The sequence below is a fragment of the Macaca mulatta genome, chromosome 15, assembly GCF_049350105.2.
Source record: "Macaca mulatta isolate MMU2019108-1 chromosome 15, T2T-MMU8v2.0, whole genome shotgun sequence".
Lineage (NCBI taxonomy): Eukaryota > Metazoa > Chordata > Mammalia > Primates > Cercopithecidae > Macaca > Macaca mulatta.
Window position 1 is genome coordinate 58,209,859 of NC_133420.1, and position 22,328 is coordinate 58,232,186.

At 38.8% G+C, this 22,328-nt stretch overlaps 1 protein-coding gene and 1 pseudogene across 12 annotated transcripts in view; both read right to left on the minus strand.

The window, feature by feature from the left end:
* Positions 1–22,328, minus strand: part of INVS (inversin) — a 236,930-nt gene that overhangs the window by 143,345 nt on the left and 71,257 nt on the right. The window contains exon 1 of one of the 12 annotated variants that reach the window (XM_077965645.1): positions 11,684–11,801. The exons of 10 other annotated variants lie outside the window; for them this stretch is intronic. The gene's annotated coding sequence lies outside the window, so the exon portion shown is untranslated. Of the gene's footprint in view, positions 1–11,683; positions 11,803–22,328 lie in introns of those variants that run through there. One more of the 12 variants, XM_077965643.1, reaches the window with a different exon arrangement.
* LOC100430582 (homeobox protein NANOG-like) lies at positions 20,410–21,885 on the minus strand (annotated as a pseudogene).

Genomic DNA, 22,328 nt, shown 5'->3' on the forward strand with positions numbered 1-22,328 from the left:
GATGGTGATATAGATATAGATACAGATTTTTGTCCATGGTTTCTGGCTCTTAACTCCCACAGACCTTGTTACGGTCTTTTGTTAAAATGTTGGGTGCCTTAGGCCTCAGAAACAGGCCTCAGAAAACAATCTCTCTCTGACCTTCTCCTGCTTTCCTTTCATCTGCTCCCTTTTCTCTCCAAGGCAGACCTCAGAAACTAAAAATATACTCTACTCTTCCTCCGCCTCTGGTCATAAAGAAATTCTCTGACCTACCTTGTCTGACTGTATGTTACAAGACCTCTGTTTCAAAAGAGTTTTTGCCCCATACCCTGGAGGAAGGAATGCTGCACAGAGAGGCCAAGATGAATCTGGACAGACAGGCCTTAATGGGTTTCCCCCCTCAGTCTATTACAATTAGATCACACCTTTTTGGCTCAATCACATTTCTACATGGTTGTTAATCATGCCTATCCAATGAATTCTCCATAAAAGGCCCAAAAGGATGGGGTACAGGATAGCTGAACATGTGGAGGCTTATAGGAAGGTGAACAAGAAATTCATCCACATGCTGGGAGAGTGGTGCACCCCACTCCACATAGACAGAAGCTCTGTGCTTGGGACCCTTCTATACCTTGCATTATGTAGCTTATCTTTTCTTTTTTCTATTTTATTTATTTATTTTGATAGAGTCAGGTTTCTCAATATTGCCCAGGCTGGTCTCTAACTCCTGGGATCAAGGGATCCTCTTGCCTCAACTTCGCAAAGTGCTGGGATTACAGGCATGAGTTATGGTACCCAGCCCATGTATCTCTTCAACTGGCTGTTTGTTGGTATCTTTTAATATATCCTTTGTAATAAACTAGTAAACATGTTTCCCTGAGTTCTGTGAGCCACTCTAGCAAAGTAATTGAAACTAAACAGGGGGTCATAGGAACCCCAACTTGAAGCCAGTTTGGTCAGAAGTTCAGGGGACCTTGACTTGTAACTGGTGTCTGAAGCATGAGGCAGTCTGGAGACTGAGCCTTCAATCTGTGGGATCTGATACCATCTCTGGGTAGATAGTGTTAGAATTGAATTAGGGGATATCCAGCTGGGTATCTGCTACAGAACTGACTGCTTGCTTGCTGGTGGAGAGGTCTCCATATATTTGGTCACTGAAGTCTTCTGTGTTGATTGCTGTGTTGAATGAGAGAACAGAAAAAAACCCAAACATGTGGAGTGTGTTTTCTCCCCTCAGAATTTCAAACTTGAAGAAAATGCAACATAACAAAACTTGTGAGTTGCAGCTAAAGCAGTGGTTAGGAAAATTTCACAGACTTAAATAATTATATGTATTTAAGAAAACTACATATACAATTAGGTAATTATAAATAATGTATTTATATATTACATACAAATATATAATATTTTATAACAATTTTATCATAATAATGATTATATAAAATCATTGACCTAAGATTCTAGCATAAGAAGCTAGAAAAAGATTGAGATAGAACAGCGACCCCTTTCAAGGACCTGCTGGGCTCCCCTCAGCATGGAAATAAAGGAACCATTTTGAGTCCCTTTGAGGGAAGGTCCAGGCACCCAGCTAGCCTTGAAAAGTAAATGAGTTACCTGATAAGCAAGAAGATAGTAAAAACAGTTTCCCAAGCAAGCCAGAGACACAAGGTATTTTGGTGTCCCATGGAAAGTAAAAGATAACATCTCAACATATGTTCTTGAGTTGTTTGTCAGAAACTCCCACGAGATGAAAAATGCCAAAAGCTATCACACAGGCCTCAGATAAAGGAGAACTGAGGATTGAATTCTGACCATCATTTTTTGTTCTAAATTCCTTCCTGAGGGGCCTTGGAGAAATCACTGAAAAAAACAACATACTAAAATGGAGATAAGAAGAAATAAAATCTGAAAAGTCTAAATATATAAAAGAAAGTAGGTTTGTTGCCAAAAAACCTTCCTACTGAATTGAAAAGAAAAAACTCCAGCAGGACTAGGTAGTTTCACTGGTAAATTCTATAAAAAACTTAAGAAAGAAATAATTCCAATCTTACCAATCTTACTCAACTTTATAAATAATAGAAGAAGATGAGACAGTTTCCCAGCTTATTTTATGAAGTCTGCAAATCCTGATAGGAAAACCTGACAAAGACATTACAAGGAAAAAAAAAAAAACCCTAAACTATACACTAATACTCCTTTTAACACTGTTGCAAACATCCTTAATGTATTAGCAAATTAAATTGAGCAATACATAAAAAGTAGGACTTAATCCCAGAAGTGCAAGGTTAGTTTCATATTTTAAAATCAATTGATGTGGCCGGGTATGGTGGCTCACGCCTGTAATCCCAGCACTTTGGGAGGCCAAGGAGGGCAGATCACTTGAGGTTAGGAGCTCGAGACTAGCCTGGCCAACATGGTGGAATGCTGTATCTACTAAAAATATAAAAATTAGCCAGGTGTGGTGGTGCACAGCTGTAGTCCCAACCACTCAGGAGGCTGAGGCAGGAGAATTGCTTGAACCTGGAAGGTGGAGGCTGCAGTGAGCCGAGATCACACCACTGCACTCCAGCCCAAGCAACAAAGCGAGACTCCGTCTCAAAAAAAAAAAAAAAAAAAAAAAAATCAATTGATGTGTTGCATGTGGTAGGGTGTGCCTGTAGTCCCAGGTACTCGGGAGGTTGAGGTGGGAGGATTGCTTGAGCCTAGGAGTTCAAGTCTAGCCTGGGCAACACAGTGAGACTCCATCTCTAAAATTTTTTTTAAACAATTGATATAACGAGCAAAATAAATAAAGAACAACAACTATATGATAATTCAAATAGATGTAGAAAAGGCATTTGACAATATTCAACACCAACTCTTGGTTTAAATTGCCAGCAAACTAGAATCAAAAGAAAGTTTCCTTGATCAGTCTATTATTTATCAGTTTTTTGCCTCTTAGCTCCAAATCAGCTTCTTTACCCTGTTTTGTGAGACTAGACCCTGTGAACATTTCTCCTTTGCCAGTTGCCACAATATTTGACTTTATCTGTAGTGGGTGCAGCAGGGACACTGCAAGTAATAGCAAAGGAAGGGGCTCTTCACACTGGTTCCAATGTGCTCTTCTTGCTCCTATGATGCAGATGTCAGAGGTCTACAGGAGACTCAGTGGGTCTCACACTCCAGTAAGTTTCACCACTACCCCACTGGGCAACTTTCTGCTCATCAGCCCCAGCTCTCTAGCTCTGGCCCTTGGCATATCAGTGAACTTCACCATCCAGAGGCACAGCCACACTCATTCCTATAAGGCCTGAATCTCAGCTTCCAAGTTTGTTCCTGTCTTGGATACTCTCTCTAAGCCTCGGAAGTAGTAGCTTCCCCCTACATTTGTTATTCCTGTATTCTTTAGCTCAAGGACGTCTTTTAAAAATTGAAATTAATTTCATGTTTAGTGGTGAAATACTACACGCTTTCTTCCTAAGATCAGAAATAAGGCAAGGATGTCTACTCTAATCACTTCTATTTAAATTTGTAATGGAGGTGTTAGCCAGTAAAATAAGGCTGAAAAAAAGGAAAGAAGGAAGAAAGGAAAGACGGGAGGAAGGGAGGGCATAAAGATTTGGGAAAAAAAAAACAAAACCTCATTTTAATTCACATATGACATGATTGTTTATGTAGGAGTCTAAAAAATCTACGAAACGACTAATAAAATGAATAAGGAACTTTAGCAAGTTTGCAGAAACAAGATCAATGCAAAAAGATCAAAGACCTACAAATGATAAGCACATGAAAAGATCTCAGCATCATTTGTCATTAGAGAAATGCAAATTAATACCACTACACACTTAAATGGAATAAATGGCTATATTTAGAATGGCTCAAATGAAAAAGACTGACTATACGAAGTATCCTCATAAGAAAGTGAGGGCATGAAGGAAATGGAACGTTCATTCACTATCACTGGGAAAGTAAAATAGTACAAGCACTTTGGAAAACTGTTCAGCATTTTCTTAAAAGTTAAACGTACACCTGCTATATGACCTAGCCATTCCATTTCTAATGATTTGCCCAAGAGAAATGAAAGCATATGCTTACAGATGAATGTTCTTACCACCTTCATTAGTAATAGTCCAAAACAGAAAACAACCCGAATGTCCACCAACAGGGAAATGGCTAAATAACCTGTAGTATATCCAAGGCTAGGTGCTATGGCTTACGCCTGTAAACTTTAAACTTTTACCTTGTACATGCTTGCAATCCCAGCACTTTAGGAGGCTGAGTCAGGAGGATCACTTGAGACCAGGAGCTTGAAAACAATTTGTAATATATCCACACAATAGAATAATACTGAATAATGACAATATATAAATCATTGATATATGCAATAATAACATGAATGAATTTCAAAATAATTACACTAAGTGAAAGAAGCTAGGCAAAAAGAATAGTTTCATATGATTTCACTTATATAAAATTCTTGAAAATGCAAATCAATCTGTCGTGAGAGAAAATAGATCACTGGTTGCTTGGGGAGGGAGGGTGGAGGCAGAGGGTGGTTGGGAGAAGGGATAACAAATGGTCATTAGGAAACTTTTGAAGATTTGTAAATATGGCACAACTTATCAAATTACACATCTGAGATATACATAATTTGTTACATGTCAATTACATTCAAGAAATTACTAAATATACAGAAGGAATAGTGGGGATGGTGGCACAACATTGTGAATGTGCTTAATGCCACTGAATAGTACACTCAAAAATGGTTAAAGTGGCAAATTTTATGTTATGTATATTCTGGCAAAATTTGTATAAAGAATCTGTGCAAAAGAGATTTAAAAAATCAATAAAAATATATTGCTGGCTGGGCGCAATGGCTGATGCATGTAATCCACTTTGGGCAGCCAAGGTGGGAGGATTGTTCATGGCCAGCAATATGAGACCAGCCTGGGCAACACAGCGACACCTCATCTCTACAAAAAAATTTTAAAAATTAGCTGGGTATGGTGGCATACGCCTGTAGTCCCAGCTACGCAGGAGGCTGAGGTGGGAGGAATGCTTGAACTCAGGAATTCAAGGCTGCAGTGAGCTAGGCTTGTACCACTGCACTTCAGTGTGGGTGACAGAGTAAAACTCTGTATCAAAAAAATAAAAATAAAAAAGACATTGCTATCATAGGTAATCTAATCTGAAATCTTATTTAAAAACTTTGGATAGTGTCTTATTGTAATAGCCTCTAAAAATAATACAGAAAAAAATGAGTAAAGGACTTGAGCACACAACTTCACAAAAGAAAATATACAAATGATTATTAAGCTTATGAAAAGTACTCAACTTCATTAGTCATTAGGTAAATGCAAATTAAAACAAAAATGAGATACAAACTAGAAATGCTAAAAGTAAAAGGACTGACAAAACCAAATACTGCCCAAGATGTATGGCATCTGAAACTCTCACATACTGTGTTGTTGGTCAGAGTGTAAAGTGGTAGCAACATTTTGGAAAACCATTAGGCAGTATCTACTAAAGCAAAAAATATGCAGGAACTATTAAAGAGCATTGCACTTTTAGGTATTTATTTGATGACTACAAATGTCCACAAAAAGACCCGTAGAAGAATGTTAATTTTTTCAATTTATTCATAAGATTCTCTCATAATAGCTAAAGGCTGTAACCAACCCAAATGTTCTTCATCACATGAATGTACAAACAAATTATGATATACTTGTGCAATAGAATACAATTCAGCAGCAGAGAAAGAATAAGCTATGATATGTGCAACAATATGGATAAATCTCAAAAATATTATGTTGAGTGAAAGATCCTAGACACAGAAGAATATTACTGCATTATTCCATTTTCTCTGTCTCTCTCTGTCTCTCTCTCTCTCTCTCTCTCACTTTTTTCTCCAAGATGGTGGACTGAAATAATTGTTAGCATGCGTCCCCCACTTGAAAAGACAAAAGAGTGTGTAGAGATTACTGTGAACTTTTTGTTCAAGAAGCAACACAGGAACTTAACAGGAAAACTGAAAGAAACCACAGACCCTCTGAAAGAAATGGTGGGCTGCAGTCTACACTGTGAGCCAGATGGAAAACTTAAGACAGTGAACTTGCTCACACACCAAGCACACTGCTATTACAAACAGTATCTGAGAAAGCCATCATACAAAGATTCTCTATAACCAAGGAACTCAGAGTCTTCACACCGGAAATCATCAAGAGTCAAATTAGGCTATAATAAACTGTAAACGTTAAAGTTACATCCTTAAGGGGGAATTAAAAAATTAAAAAACACAGTTGAATGAAAAATAAACTCAAAAATACTAGAAGAAATAGTCTACCCAAGTGAGAAGGAACCAGAAAAATAATTCTGAAAATATGACAAAACAGGGTTCTACAGTAGTACCCACAAAAGATCACACTAACTCTCCAGCAATGGATCCAAACCAAGGTGAAATCTTTGAAATAGCAGATGAAGAATCCAAAAGGTCGATTGTTAAGCTACTCAAGGAGATGCAAGAGAAAGGTGAAAACCAACATAGTGAAGTTAAAAAAAATAATTCAGGATATGAATGATAAATTTTCTAGAGAGAGTTATTTTAAAGAAAAACCAATCAGAACTTTTGAAAATGAAAGACACATTTAGAGAATTTAAAAATGCACTGGAAAGTTTTAACAATAGACTAGACCAAGCAGAAGAAAAAATTTCAGAGCTTGGAGGCAAAGCTTTTGAATTAACCCAGACAAGAATAAAGAAAATATAATTAAAAGAAATGAATAAATTCTCCAAGAAGTATGGGATTATGTAAAATCGCCAAACCAAAGAATCACTAGTGTTCCTGAGGGAGAAGAGAAACAAAAAATTTGGAAAACTTATCTGAGGAAATAATTGAGGAAAACTTCCTGACCTTGCTAGAGATTTAGATAACCAAACACGAGAAACTGAAATAACTCCTTGGAGATTCATTAGAAAAAGGATATCACCAGCTGGACACAGTAGCTAATGCCTGTAATACCACTTTGGGAGGCCGAGGTGGGAGGACTACTTGAGACTAGGAGTTTGAGACCAGCCTGGGCAACATAGAGAGAGCCCATCTCTACAAAAAAATTTAAAAATTAGCCAGATGTGGTGGCATATGCCTATAGTCCCAGTTACTTGGGAGGGTAAGGTGGGAGGATTGCTTGAGCCCAGAAGGTCAAGGCTGCAGTAGGCCAAGATCATGCCACTGCATTCCAGCTTGGGTGACAAGAGTGAGACTCTGTCTCAGAAGAAAAAAAAAGAAAACAAAAAGGACATCACCAAGGCATATAATCATCAGGCTATCTAAAATCAACATGAAGGAAAGAATTATAAAAGCAGTAAGACAAAAGCATCAGGTAACCTATAAAGGAAAACTTATTAGACTAACAACAGCTTTCTTGGCAGAAATCTTACAAGCCAGAAAGAATTAGAGTCCTATCTTTAGCCTCCTTCAACAGAATAATTGTCGGCCAAGAATTTTGTATCCAGCAAAACTACGTTTCATAAATGAAGGAGAAAAAAAGTTGTTTTTTTTTTCAGATGAGCAAATACTGAGAGAATTTGTCACTACCAGACCAACTCTACAAGAAATGCTAAAAGGAGCTCTAAATCTTGAAACAAATGGTCGATATGCACCAGAATAGAACATCTTGAAAGCATATAACTCACAAAGCCTATAAAACAATAACACATGAAGAAAACAAAGTAGGTAACAGTCAACAATGATGACTGAAATAGTACTTCACATCTCATTTAATGTTACATTTAATGTTAAATGTAAATGGTCTATATCCTCCACTGACAGAATGGTTGAAAAATTACAAACTAAGTATCTGCTGTATTCAAGAGACTCATTTAACATATAAAGATTCTTATAGACTCAAGGTAAAGGATGGAAAAAGATATTCCAAGCAAATGGAAACCAAAAGCAGGCAAGAGTAGCTATTCTGATGTTAACAAAACAGACTTTAAAGCAACAATGGTCAAAAAAAAAAAAAAGACAAAGAAAGTCATTATATAATGATAAAAGGATCAATCCAACAAGAAGATATTACAATCCTAAATATATATGCACCTAACTCTGGAGAGCCCAGAGATGGGCAGAAACACAATAATAGTGGGGATATACAACACTCCACTGACAGTGTTAGACAGATCATCAAGGCAGAAAGTCAACAAAGAAACACTGGACTTAAACTGCACTCTACCACAAATGGACCTAACCAATACAGAAAATTCTACCCCAAAACTATAGAATATACATACTTTGCTGGGCACAGTGGCTCACGCCTGTAATCCTAGCACTTTGGGAGGGTGAGGCAGGCAGATTGCTTGAAACCAGGAGTTCAAGACCAACCTGGCTGACATGGCAAGACCCTGTCTATTAAAAAAAAAAAAACAAATAAATAAAAGTAAAAAGAATACACACACTTCTTATCAGCAAATGGAACATTCTCCAAGATAGAACATATGATAGGTAACAAAATAAGTCTCAATAAATTTTTAAAAATCAAAATCATATCAAAGGTAATCAACTATCAATAAGGTAAACAGTTATCTTTTCAGACCATAGTGGAGAAAAACTAGAAATCAACTCCAAAAGGACCTTTCAGAATTATACAAGTAATGAAAATTAAACAATCTTCTCCTGAATTATTTTTGAGTTAGCAATGAAATCAAGATGGAAATTAAAAAATTATTTGAAATGAATGATAACAGTGACACAGTTATTAAAACCTCCAACATACAGCAAAAGCAGTAGTAAGAGGAAACTTTATAGTGCTAAATGCCTACATCAAAAAGTCTGAAAGATCACAAATTGACAACCTATTGTCACACTTCAAGGAAGTAAAGAAACAAGAACAAACAAAACTCCAAACTAGTAAAAGAAAAGAAATAACAAAGATCAGAGCAGAATCAAATGAAACTGAAACAAACAAACATAAACAATATAAAAGACCAATGAAACAAAAAGCTGAGTTTTTGACAAGGTAGACAAGATTGATAGACCATTAGCTATATTAACCTATTAACCAAGAAAAAAAATAAAGAAGATTCAAATAAGTTCAATTAAAAATAAACATGGAGACATTACAACAGCAATGTCTGTAACACAGAAATACAAAACGACATCACAGATATACAAAAGATCATTTGAGACTACTTTGAACACCTCTCTGCACACAAAGTAGAAAATCTAGAGGAAATGGATAAATTCCTGGAAATATACAGCCCCCCATCTTCGATTAGGAAGAAACAGAAATCCTGAACAAACCAATAACAAGCAGTGAGATAGACTCAGTAATTTAAAAAATTGCCAATAACAACAAAAAACACCCAAGGTCAGATGGAGTCACAGCCAAATTCTACCAGATATTCGAAGAAAAATTGGTATCAATATTACTGAAACTATTCAAAAAGATTGAGAAAGAGGTAATCCTCCCTAACTCATTCTATGAAGCCAATGTCACCCTGATACCAAGACCAGGAAAGGATCTAACAGAAAAAAACAACAAACAAAAGAAAGAAACTACAGACCAATCACCCTGAAGAACACAGATGCAAAAATCCTCAGCAAAATAAAAGCAAACTGAATCCAACAGCATATTAAAAAGATAATTCACCCTGGGTTTCATCCAGGGCTGCAGGGATGCTTTAACATATGCAAGTCAATAAGTACAATTCATCACATAAATGGAATTAAAAATAAAAACCATACGATCATCTCAGTAGACACAGAACAAGCATTTAATAAAATCCAGCATTCCTTTATAATAAAAACCCTCAACACATTATTATTTTGAGGTACGTTCCATCTAAGTATAGAAGGAAGCCACATATAACAAACCCACAACGTATATTTTAACGAATCAGAAAAAGTAGAAAGCATTCCCTGTAAGAACTGGAACAAGACAAGGATGCCTACTTTCGTCATTTCTATTCAGCCTAGTACTGGAAGTCCTAACCAGAGCAATCAGCAAGAGAAAGAAAGAAAGGACATCCAAATTGGAAATGAGAAGGTTAAACTATCTCTCTTTGCCAATGACATGATTATACACCTAGAAAACCCTGAAGACTCCTCCAAAAGAATCCTAGATTTGATAAATGAATCCAATTAAGTCTCAGGTTACAAAATCAATGTACACAAATTAGTAGCACTGCTATACACCAACAGTGACCATGCAGAGAATCAAATCATGAACTCAATCCCTTTTAAAATAGCTGCAAAACAACAAAAACAACAAAACCAAACAAAAACCTAGGAATATACTTAACCAGAAAGATGAAAGATCTCTACAAGATGAACTATAAAACACTGCCTAAAGAAATCATAGATGAGGCTGGTTGCAGTGACTCATGCCTGTAATCCCAGCACTTTGGGAGGCTGAGGCGGGTGGATCACCTGAGTTCAGGAGTTTGAGACCAGCCTGGACAACATGGTGAAACCTCATCTCTACTAAAAATACAAAAATTAGCTGGGCATGGTGGCACACACCTGTAATCCCAGCTACTCGGGAGGCTGAGGCAGGAGAATCACTTGAACCTGGGAGGTGGAGGTTGCAGTGAGCTGAGATCACACCACTGCCCTCCAGCCTGGGCGAGAGAGTGAGACTCCGTCTCAAAAAAAAAAAGAAATCATAGATGATACAAACAAATGGAAACACATCCCACGCTCATTGACTGGAAGAATCAGTATTGTAAAAATGACCATACTGCCCAAAGCAATCTACAGATTCAATGTAATTCCAATAAAAATACCAACATCATTTTTCACAGAATAAGAAACAATCCTGAAATTCATATGGAACCAAAAAAGAGCCTGGACAGCCAAAGCAACCCTCAGCAAAAAGAACAAATCTGGAGGCATCACAATTACCTGACTTCAAATTATACTACAAGGCTATAGTAATTAAAACAGCATGGTACTGGTATAAAAGTAGATGTATAGACCAATGGAACAGAACAGAGAACCCAGAAATAAAGTCAAATACTTACAACTGATCTTTGACAAAGCATACCAAAATATAAATTGGGGAAAAAACACCCTATTCAATAAAATGCTGGGAAAAATGGATATGCACGTGTAGAGAAAAGAAACTGGATCCCTATTTCTCACCATATACAAAAATCAACACAAGATGGATGAATGCCTGAAATCTAAGACCTGAAACCATAAAAATTCTAGAAGAAAACCTAGGAAAAACTCTTTCGGACAATGGTCTAGGCAAAAATTTATGATTTAGACCCCAAAGCAAATTTAACAAAAACAAAAATAAATGAGACCTAATAAAACTAAAAAGATTCTGTGCAGTGGAAGAAATAATTATCAGAGTAAACAGACAACCCACAAAATGGAAGAAAATATTTCCAAACTATGCATCTGACAAAGAACTAATAACCAGAATCTACGAGAAACTCAAATCAGCAAGAAAAAAACCCAAATAATCCCATTAAAAAGTAGGCAAATGGCATGAATAGATATTTTTGAAAAAAGATATACAAATGGCCAACATCTGAAAAAAATGCTAAACATCACTAATCATCAGGAAATGTAAATTAAAACCACAATGAGATAGTATCACCATAGCCCAGCCAGAACAGCCATTATTAAACAGTCAAAAAACAATAGATGTTGGCATGAATGGGGTGAAAGGGGAACACTTTATACGCTGCTGGTGGGAATGTAAGTTAGTACAACCTGGCCAGGTGCGGTGGTTCACGCCTGTAATCCCAGCACTTTGGGAGGCCAAGGTGGGTGGATCATGAGGTCACGAGTTCAAGATCAGCCTGGTCAAGTTGGTGAAACCCTGTCTTTACTAAAAAAAAAAAAAAAAAAAAAATTAGCCGGGCATGGTGATGAGTGCCTATAATCCCAGCTACTCAGGAGGCTGGGGCAGAGAATTGCTTAAAACCCAGGAGGCGGAGGATGCAGTGAGCCAAGATTGCACTACTGCACTCCAGCCTGGACGACAGAGCGAAACTGCATCTCAAAAAAAAAAAAAAAAAAAAAAAAATTAGTACAACCCGTATGGAAAATAATGTGAAAATTTCTCAAGGCATGAAAAGTAGATCTACCATTTGATCCATTTGATCCAGCAATTCCACTACTGGGTATTTGCCCAAATGAACGTAAGTCATTAAAAAGACATCCACGTGCGTACGTATATTGCAGCACAATTCACAATTGCATAGATATGCAATCAACCTAAGTGCCCATCAACTGATGAGTGATAAAGAAAATGTGGTACATATATACAATGGAATACTACTCAGCCATAAAAAGAAGGAAATAATGTCCTTGTAGCAACTTGGATGGAGCCGGAGGCCATTATTCTAAGTGAAGCAACTCAGGAATGGAACATCAAATACCACATGTTCTCACTTATAAATGGAAGGTAAGCTATGGTTATGCAAAGGCATACAGAGGGTATAATGTACTTTGGGGACTCAGAAAGGAGAGGGTGAGAGTGGGCAGAGGAATAAAAAGCTACATATTGGGTACAACATACACTATTCAGGTGACGGGTGCGCTAAAATCTTAGACTTCACCACTACACAATTCATCCACGTAACCAAAAACTATTTGCACTATAAAAACTACTAAAATGAATATATATATATATATATATATATATATATATATATATTTCTATGCATATACAAAATAAAGTGTGTCTCTTGTGGACAGCAAAAAAAATTCTATTTATAAAAAGTTCAAGAACAGGCAAAACTAATCTTTTGTGTTAAAAATCATAACGGTGGTTAACCATGGAGGTGGAGACTGGCTGAAAGTGGGGAAAATAGGAACTTTCTGGTGTTGCCGAAATGTTTTACGTCCAGATTGTGGTGGTGGTGATGTGAGTGGGTACATTTATTATACGTATCTAATTGTATATTTTTCTGTACATTCTTGTATGCACATTTTAACTCAATAATACTAATCATTAAAAATATTATTGGAATGAACATAAAGATGACAGTATAAAGTTTACATTTTTGCAATCTAAGTTTATTTTAGAAAGTAAATCTATTATGAATATTATTGCATAAAAAAGTGTAAGCCCTCAAAAAATAAATAAAGGACTGTCCTTCCTGAAAGGACAGCTGGTAGCTTTTCACCAATATCTATTTACATCTTTTGTGCCTGAGGAAAATCATTAATAATTGACAATCGATAAATCTATGGCATGCATTACACAGAATCACCCAGGTAAAAAGCAGCTTTATAGCAAATGATCACAAATTAATTGTAACTTGAGTATCTACTCCGATCATTTTCCATTTGTGGCAAATATTTAAAATCACTGTTTTTTTCTGCATGTCTTTAAGAATTATGGCATCTCCCTTCCAATGACCTCTTAAATAGGCGTCTTATTGAATCTCTGTTTGAGATGCTCTGGAAGATCTTTGAGTGCTCCCCTTACTTTCCCCCACATGCATTTTTTTGTACACCATGTAGCCTATATATGAAGTCATATTATTCTAAATATGTCTTTCCTATGTAGCAAAAGGCCACCCAACTATTTTCAAGAACTGCAGTAACAGGAAGACAGACTTATTACATACAGACTATAGATGCACAGACATACACAAGCCTATATATGTTAAATACTACAATGATGTTGTCTTCATTTTTTTACAAAATGGTGAAGACTTTGTCATCAACAGGAGGCAAGTGGTCTGTGGATTCACAGGAACTAACGCTTTTCAATGGGGTAAAACTGCTCTGGTGATCTGCATGGTTCTTCCAGCAACACATACTCTCTGTTAATGCAAGAACTCTTCTCTCTTATACAACTACATCCAATAACTTTGATTTAGCACTGTTAGAAACATTCCCCACACTGGCGTTTTAAACATATTAGAATCAGGTGAGGAGCTTTTAAAACGTATTACTGTCTGGTTTCTACCTCAGACCAATTGAGTTAGAATCTTGGGAAGTGAAATCCAAGCAATTTTTAAGAATTCCTTTAAACTTTTTTCTCTTGAATTAAAAAAAAGCAACACTTCATTGCATTATTATTTTAGTATTTCCTCCAAGTATTACAGTTCATATGCGTAACTTTACAAAGTCGATTTAGAGTTAATGTTGTATCACTTTATACAAAATGCAAGACCCTGCAATTGTATAGTCATATAATCCCCACCCCATACTTTATGCTGTAGATATCATATATGTATTATACCTACATTTACCATACCACAATACAGTTTTATAATTAATATTAATTTTAAAGTAAGAAAAACTAATTGTTTATCTTTAGCTACCTATTTATCTTTTCTGGTGCACTTTTTTTTTTTTTTTTTTTCTGAGACAGAGTTTCGCTCTGTTGCCCAGGCTGGAGTGCAGTGGTGCGATCTCGGCTCACTGCAACCTCTGCCTCCTGGACTCAAGCAATTCTCATGCCTCAGCCTCCCGAGTAGCTGGGACTACAGGCGCATCACCATACCCAGCTAATGTTTTGTATTTTAGTAGAGACGAGGTTTCACCATGTTTCCCAGGGCAGTCTCGAACTGCTGAGCTCAGGTTATCTGCCCTCCTCAGCCTCCCAAAGTGCTGGGATTACAGGTGTAAGCCACTGCGCCTGACCATTATTTCTTGTAATATCGGTTTGTTTGGGATAAATTCTCTTAGTTTTGTTTGTCCTTATTTCAGTTTTATTATGGAAAGATAGTTCGACCAGACATAGAATTCTAGATTGACAGTTTTTCCTTTCAGCATTTTAAAGCGATTATTTTACTGTCTGCTTGTGCCTATTGTTACTGAAAAGTATGCTGTCACCCGTATTCATGCTTTACTATATTGGATCACTTTTTTTCTTTTTCTTTTTTTATTATACTTTTAAGTTTTGAGATACACGTGTAGAATGTGCAGGTTGGTTACACAGGTATACATGTGCCATGGTGGTTTGGTGCACCCATCAACCTGTCATCTACATTAGGTATTTCTCCTAATGCTATGCCTCCCCTAGCCCCCAACCCCTGACAGGCCCTGGTGTGTGATGTTCCCCTCCCTTTATCCATGTGTTCTCCCTGTTCAACTCCCACTTATGAGTGAGAACATGCGGTGTTTGGTTTTCTGTTCCTGTTAGTTTGCTGAGAATGATGGTTTCCAGTTTCATCCATGTCCCTGGAAAGGATATGAACTCATCATTTTTTATGGCTGCATAGTATTCCATGGTGTATATGTGCAACATTTTCTTTATCCAGTCTATCATTGATGGGCATTTGGGTTGGTTCCAAGTCTTTGCTATTGTGAATAGTGCTGCAATAAACATATGTGTGCATGTGTCTTTATCGTAGAATGATTTATAATCCTTTGGGCATATGCCCAGTAATGGGATTACTGAGTCAAATGGTATTTCTGGTTCTAGATCCTTGAGGAATCGCCACACTGTCTTCACAATGGTTGAACTAATTTGCACTCCACCAACAGTGTAAAAGTCTTCCTATTTCTCCACATCCTCTCCAGCACCTGTTGTTTCCTGACTTTTTAATGATCGCCATTCTAACTGGAGATGGTATCTCATTGTGGTTTTGATTTGCATTTCTTTAATGACCAGTGATGATAAGCTTTGTTTCATGTGTTTGTTGGCCGCATAAATGTCTTCTTTTGAAGACAGTGTCTGTTTTTTGAGAAGTGTCTGTTTATATACTTTGCCCACTTTTTGATGGGGTTGTTTTTTTCTTGTAAGTTTAAGTTCCTTGTACATTCTGGATATTAGCGCCTTGTCAGATGGATAGATTGCAAACATTTTCTCCCATTCTGTAGGTTGCCTGTTCACTCTACTGGTAGTTTCTTTTGCTGTGCAGAAGCTCTTTGGTTTAATTAGATCCCACTTGTCAATTTTGGCTTTTGTTGCCATTGCTTTTGGTGTTTTAGTCATGAAGTCTTTGCCCATGCCTCTGTCCTGAATGGTATTGTCTAGGTTTTCTTCTAGCGTTTTTATGGTTTTAGGTATTACGTTTAAAGTATTTAATCCATCTTGAGTTAATTTTTGTGTAAGGTATAAGGAAGGGGTCCAATTTCAGTTTTCTGCATATGGCTAGCCAGTTTTCCCAACACTATTTACTAAATAGGGAATCCTTTCCCCATTGCTTATTTTTGTCAGGTTTGTCAAAGATTAGATGGTTGTAGATGTGTTGGGTTATTTCTGAGGCCTCTGTTCTGTTCCATTGGTCTATCTCTCTGTTTTGGTACTAGTATCATGCTGTTTTGGTTACTGTAGCCTTGCAGTATAGTTTGAAGTCAGGTAGCATGATGTCTCCAGCTTTGTTCTTTTGGCTTAGGATTGTCTTGGTTATATGGGCTCTTTTTTGGTTCCATATGAAATTTAAAGTGGTTTTTTCTAATTCTGTGAAGAAAGTCAATGGTAGCTGAATGGGGATAGCATTGAATCTATAAATTGCTTTGGGCAGTATGGCCATTTTCATCATATTGATTCTTCCTATCCATGAGCATGGAATGTTTTTCTATTTGTTTGTGTCATCTCTTATTTCCTTGAGCAGTGGTTTGAGTTCTCCTTGAAGAGGTCTTTCACATCCCTTGTTAGTTGTATTCCTAGGTATTTTATTTTCTTTGTAGCAATTGTGAATGGCAGTTCACTCATGATTTGGCTCTCTGTTTTATTGGGAGTTTTGCACATTGATTTTGCATCCTGAGACTTTGCTGAAGCTTCTTATCAGCTTAAGGAGATTGTGGGTTGAGATGACGGGATTTTCTAAATATACAATCATGTCATCTGCAAACAGAAACAATTTGGCTTCCTCTCTTCCTATTTGAATACCCTTTATTTCTTTCTTTTGCCTGATTGCCCTGGCCAGAACTTCCAATACTATGTTGAACAGGAGTGGTGAGAAAGGGCATCCTTGTCATGTGCCAGTTTTCAAAGGGAATGCTTCCAGCTTTCACCCATTCAATATGATATTGGCTGTGGGTTTGTCATAAATAGCTCTTATTATTTTGAGATACATTCCATCAATACCTAGTTTGAGAGTTTTTAGTATGAAGGGTGCTGAATTTTATTGAAGGCCTTTTCTGCATCTACTGAGATAATCATGTGGTTTTTCTCATTGGTTCGGTTTATGTGATGGGTTACATTTATTGATTCGTGTATGTTGAACCAGCCTTACATCTAGGGGTGAAGCTCACTTGATCATGGTGCATAAGCTTTTTGATGTGCTGCTGGATTCGGTTTGCCAGTATTTTATTGAGGATTTTTGCATCGATGTTCATCAGGGATATTGGCCTGAAATTTTCTTTTTTTGTTGTGTCTCTGCCAGGTTTTGGTGTTAGGATGATGCTGGCCTCATAAAATGAGTTAGGGAGGAGTCCCTCTTTTTCTGTTGTTTGGAATAGTTTCAGAAGGAATGGTACCAGCTCCTTTTTGTACCTATGGTAGGATTCGGCTATGAATCTGTCTGGTCCTGGGCTTTTGGAGGTTGGTAGGCTATTAATTACTGCCTCAATTTCAGAACTTGTTATTGGTCTATTCAGGGATTCAACTTCTTCCTGGTTTAGTCTTGGGAGGGTGTATGTGTCCAGGAATTTATCCATGTCTTCTAGATTTTCTAGTTTATTTGCGTGGAAGTGTTTATAGTATTCTCTGATGGTAGTTTGTATTTCTGTGGGGTCAGTGGTAATATCCCCTATACCATTTTTTATTGTGTCTATTTAATTCTCTCTTTTCTTCTTTATTAGTGCACTTAACATTTTTCCCTTCATTTCACTTTGGTGAACCTGATTACGTGTCTTGGAGTTGCTCTTCTTGAAGAGTATCGTAGTGGTGTTCTCAGTATTTCCTGAATTTGAATGTTGGTCTCTTGCCAGGTTGGGGAAGTTCTCCTGGATAATATCTTCAAGTGTGTTTTCCAACTTGGTTCTATTCTCTCCGTCACTTTCAGGTACACCAATCAAACATAGATTTGGTCTTTTCACATAGTCCGATATTTCTTGGAGTCTTCGTTCATTCCTTTTCATTCTTTTTTTTTTCTCTAATCTTGTCTTCACACTTTATTTCATTAAGTTGATCTTCAATCTCTGATATTCTTTTTTCCACTTGATCGATTCAGCTATTGATACTTGTGTATGCTTCACGAAATTCTCCTGCTGTGTTTTTCAGCTCATCGGGTTATTTATGTTCTTCTCTAAACTGGTTATTCTAGTTAGCAATTCCTCTAACCTTTTCCCAAGGTTCTTAGCTTTCTTGCATTGGGTTAGAACATGCTCCTTTACAGAACAAGCTCAGAGGAGTTTGTTATTGCCCACCTTCTGAAGCCTACTTCTGTCAATTCATCAAACTTATTCTCTGTCCAGTTTTGTTCCCTTGCTGGTGAGGAGTTGTGATCCTTTGCAGAAGAAGAGGTGTTCTGGTTTTTGGAATTTTCAGCCTTTTTGCTCTGGTTTTTCCTCATCTTCGTGGATTTATCTACCTTTGGTCTTCTATGTTGGTGACCTTTGGATGGGGTTTCTGTGTGGACAGGCTTTTTGTTGATGTTGATGTTATTCTTTTATTTTTGTTAGTTTTCCTTCTAACAGTCAGGCCCCTATTCTATAGGTCTGCTGGAGTTTGATGGAGGTCTACTCCAGACCCTATTTGCCTGGGTATCACCAGCAGAGGCTGCAGAACAGCAAAGGTTGCTGCCTGTTCCTTCCTCTGGAAGCTTCATTCCAGAGGGGCACTTGCCAGATGCCAGCCTGAGCTGTCCTGTATGAGGTATCTGTCGGCCCCTGCTGGGAGGTGTCTCCCAGTCAGGAGGCATGGGAATCAGGGACCCACTTGAAGAGGCAGTCTTTCCCTTAGCAGAGCTCGAGTGCTCTGCTGGGAGATCTGCTGCTCTCTTCAGAGCCAGCAGGCAGCAACATTTAAGTATGCTGAAGCTGTGTCCACTGCCGCCCCTTCCCCCAGGTGCTCTGTCTGAGGCAGATGGGAATTTTATCTATAAGCCCCTGACTGGGGCTTCTGACTTTCTTTCAGAGATGCCCTGCCCAGAGAGGAGGAATCTAGAGAGGCAGTCTGGCTAAAGCAGCTTTGCTGCATTGTGGTGAGCTCTGCCCAGTTCAAACTTCCTGGTAGCTGTTTACACTGTGAGGGGAAAACTGCCTACTGAAGCCTCAGTAATGGGGGATGTCCCTCCCTCCAGCAAGCTAGAGTTTCCCAGTTCGACTTCAGACTGCTGTGCTGGCTGCAAGAATTTCGAGTCAGTGGATCTTAGCTTGCTAGGCTCCATGGGAGTGGGATCCGCTGAGCTAGACCACTTGGCTCCCTGGCTTCAGCCTCCTTTCCAGGGGAGTGAACAGTTCTCTCTCGTTGACATTCCAGGCACCACTGGAGTATGAAAAAAAAAAAAAACTCCCACAGCTAGCTTGGTTGGTGTCTGCCTAAATGGCCACTCATTTTTTTGCTTGAAACCCAGGGCCCTGGTGGTGTAGGCACCCAAGAGAATCTCCTGGTCTGTAAGTTGCAAAGATTGTGGGAAAAGCACAGTATCTGGACCAGAATGCACTATTCCTCATGGCACAGTCCCTCATGGCACAGTCCCTCACGGCACAGTCCCTCGCAGCTTCCCTTGGTTAGGGGATCATCATGTCTTTTTCTTTGGCTACTTTTTTTTTTAAAGGTGGTATGGTTGTTTTATTCATTTGTACTTAAACCAAGCAAACTAGTACTGATGTCATTATGATGCAGCAAATAGAAGACTACTGTCTATAAATATTAGCATAATCAACCAATTAGGGGCTATAGTAAAACACAGAGCCAGAGGGGCTGACGAAATTAATGAAGCATGTTACAGCTTAATCCTTTACCTTAATAATTGGGTTTTTAACAATAAGTAAGTCCAGGCATGGTGGCTCAGGCCTGTAATCCAAGCACTTTGGGAGGCGGAGGCGGGTGGATCTCAAGGTCAGGAGTTTAAGACCAGTCTGGCCAACATAGTGAAACCCAGTCTCTACTGAAAATACAACAAAATAGCTGGGTGTGGTGGTGTGCGCCTGTAATCCCAGCTACTTGGGAGGCTGAGGCAGGAGAATCACGTCAACCTGGGAGGCGGAGGTTGCAGTGAGCCGAGATTATGCCACTGCACTCTAGCCCGGGCGGCAGTGTGAGACTCCATCTCTAAATAAATAAATTAATTAAATAAATAAATATAAAAATAAGTAAAGCCCCCCAATCACAGAAAATAGGAATATACCTTCACCACACCAATTTGTACTTTTACTTCCTATTCTTGAGGCTAGGTTCTAAATCCTAAAGATATTCAAACTAGTATTATATCTACTTATCTATAGCCAGAGACAGCTTCTATCATGTTGTCCTTAGCAGCCAAGGTTATTAAAACCTTTTTTCTCCAGAAAGATCCCATAGGAAAAAAAGAAACCTCTCTGATTTGGCTCCAATCATACCCCACCCTCCACAACATCGACTTGATAGGCATAAAGGAAACAAAGATATGAAGGCACAACACATGGTTTCCAAATAAGAAAAATCCTATGGAGGGAGGCAGGAGGGGAGAGGAATGATTCAGCCAGTGCCCAGACTGAAATTGAGTAATATCAGTTTCACTCATCTTTACATATCTTCAGGCTGCATGTTCTTGGAATAGGTTAGGAATACATTCATGGTTTGTGGAGTACTAAAATACCTAGTGGTCTCCTGTATTTCACTGTAGCTTTCCTCAGCAGTTTCCAAGGCAGCCTCCAAGTAACTGAGAGAAGAATTTTGCTGGAACTGCATGCAGGACTTGCAGAGATTCCTCTCCATAGCTATAGAAGGGATTGTTTCAGGCCTGAATGTTCCAGGATTGGGTGCACCAGGTCTGAGTGTTCCAGGAATGGCTGCTCTAGGACTGGCTATTCCAGGTCTGGTGCTCCAGGATGAATTGCTCCAGGTTTAGTTGCTCCGCATTGAAAGTTCCCAGACGTGCTCGCCAAGCATCCTTGGGGGCAGGAAGAATAGAGGCGGGTAGGTAGGTGCTCAGGCCTTTGGAGTCACACCACTCTTTGGGCAGTTGTTTTTCTGCCACCTCTTATATTTTTTTTTTTTTTTTTTTTTTTTTGAGGCGGAGTCTCGCTCTGTCGCCCAGGCTGGAGTGCAGTGGCGCGATCTCGGCTCACTGCAAGCTCCGCCTCCCGGGTTCCCGCCATTCTCCTGCCTCAGCCTCCCGAGTAGCTGGGACTACAGGCGCCGCCACCACGCCCGGCTAATTTTTTTGTATTTTTAGTGGAGACGGGGTTTCATTGTGTTAGCCAGGATGGTCTCGATCTCCTGACCTCGTGATCCGCCCGTCTCGGCCTCCCAAAGTGCTGGGATTACAGGCTTGAGCCACCGCGCCCGGCCTACCTCTTATATTTTATTCTCTGGTTCTGGAACCAAGTCTTAACCTATTTGTAGCTAAGATTCAGGATGCTGTAAAGTTCTTGCATCTGCTAGAGACTGAGGTATTTCTGTCTCTGAAATCTATCACTGAGTACACATAGCTGGGTGGAAGAGAACACAACTCTGGTCATCTGTTTCTTCACCAGGACTTTGTCTTCCTTTTTTGCAGTGCTCTTCTCTGCAGAAGTGAGTTGTCTCCCTTTGGGACTAGTGAAAGAATTAGGGCTGTCCAGACTCTGTGTGAGGCATCTCAGCAGAAGATATATGCAAGGATGGATAGTTTGTTTCAGGCCCACAAACCACAGACATTGGTGAAGAGTCTTTACAGTTGGATGCTTCAGAGTAAGGCAGGCTTTGGGGACAAGCTGGATGCACACTCATGTTATTATTGAAAAAGGGGAGGAAAAAACTTAAGAGCTGGACTGTAAAAAAGGCTAACGCTTTAAGACTTTTTTTTCTGGAAGATGTCAGAGGAATATGACCTCCAGAAGTGAAAGTATGAAGAAGTTGGGATGAAGTGAGTTCCCCCACAGTAACAGAAGGCAACCAGCTCAGTTCAGCCCTTTGGCTGCTTTTAAGTTTCTCTTCATCTTTGGTTTTCAGCAATTTGATTATAGTATTTTCAGGTGAGATTTTCTTTTTTTTGAAGATAGCGTCTCACTCTGTCACCCAGGCCAGAGTGCAGTGGTGCGATTCTGGCTCACTGCAACCTCTGCCTCCTGGGTTCAAGCGATTCTCCTGCCTGAGCCTCCTGCGTAGCTGGGATTACAGGTGCACACCACCATGCCCAGTTACTTTTGTATTTTTAGTAGAGATGGGGTTTCACCATGTTAGCCAGGCTGATCTCCAACTCCAGACATCAGGTGGTCTGCCCGCCGTGGCCTCCCAAAGTGCAGGATTACAGGCATGAGCCACCACGCTAGGCCAAGATTTTCTTTGTATTTATCTTATTGGAGTTCATTACGT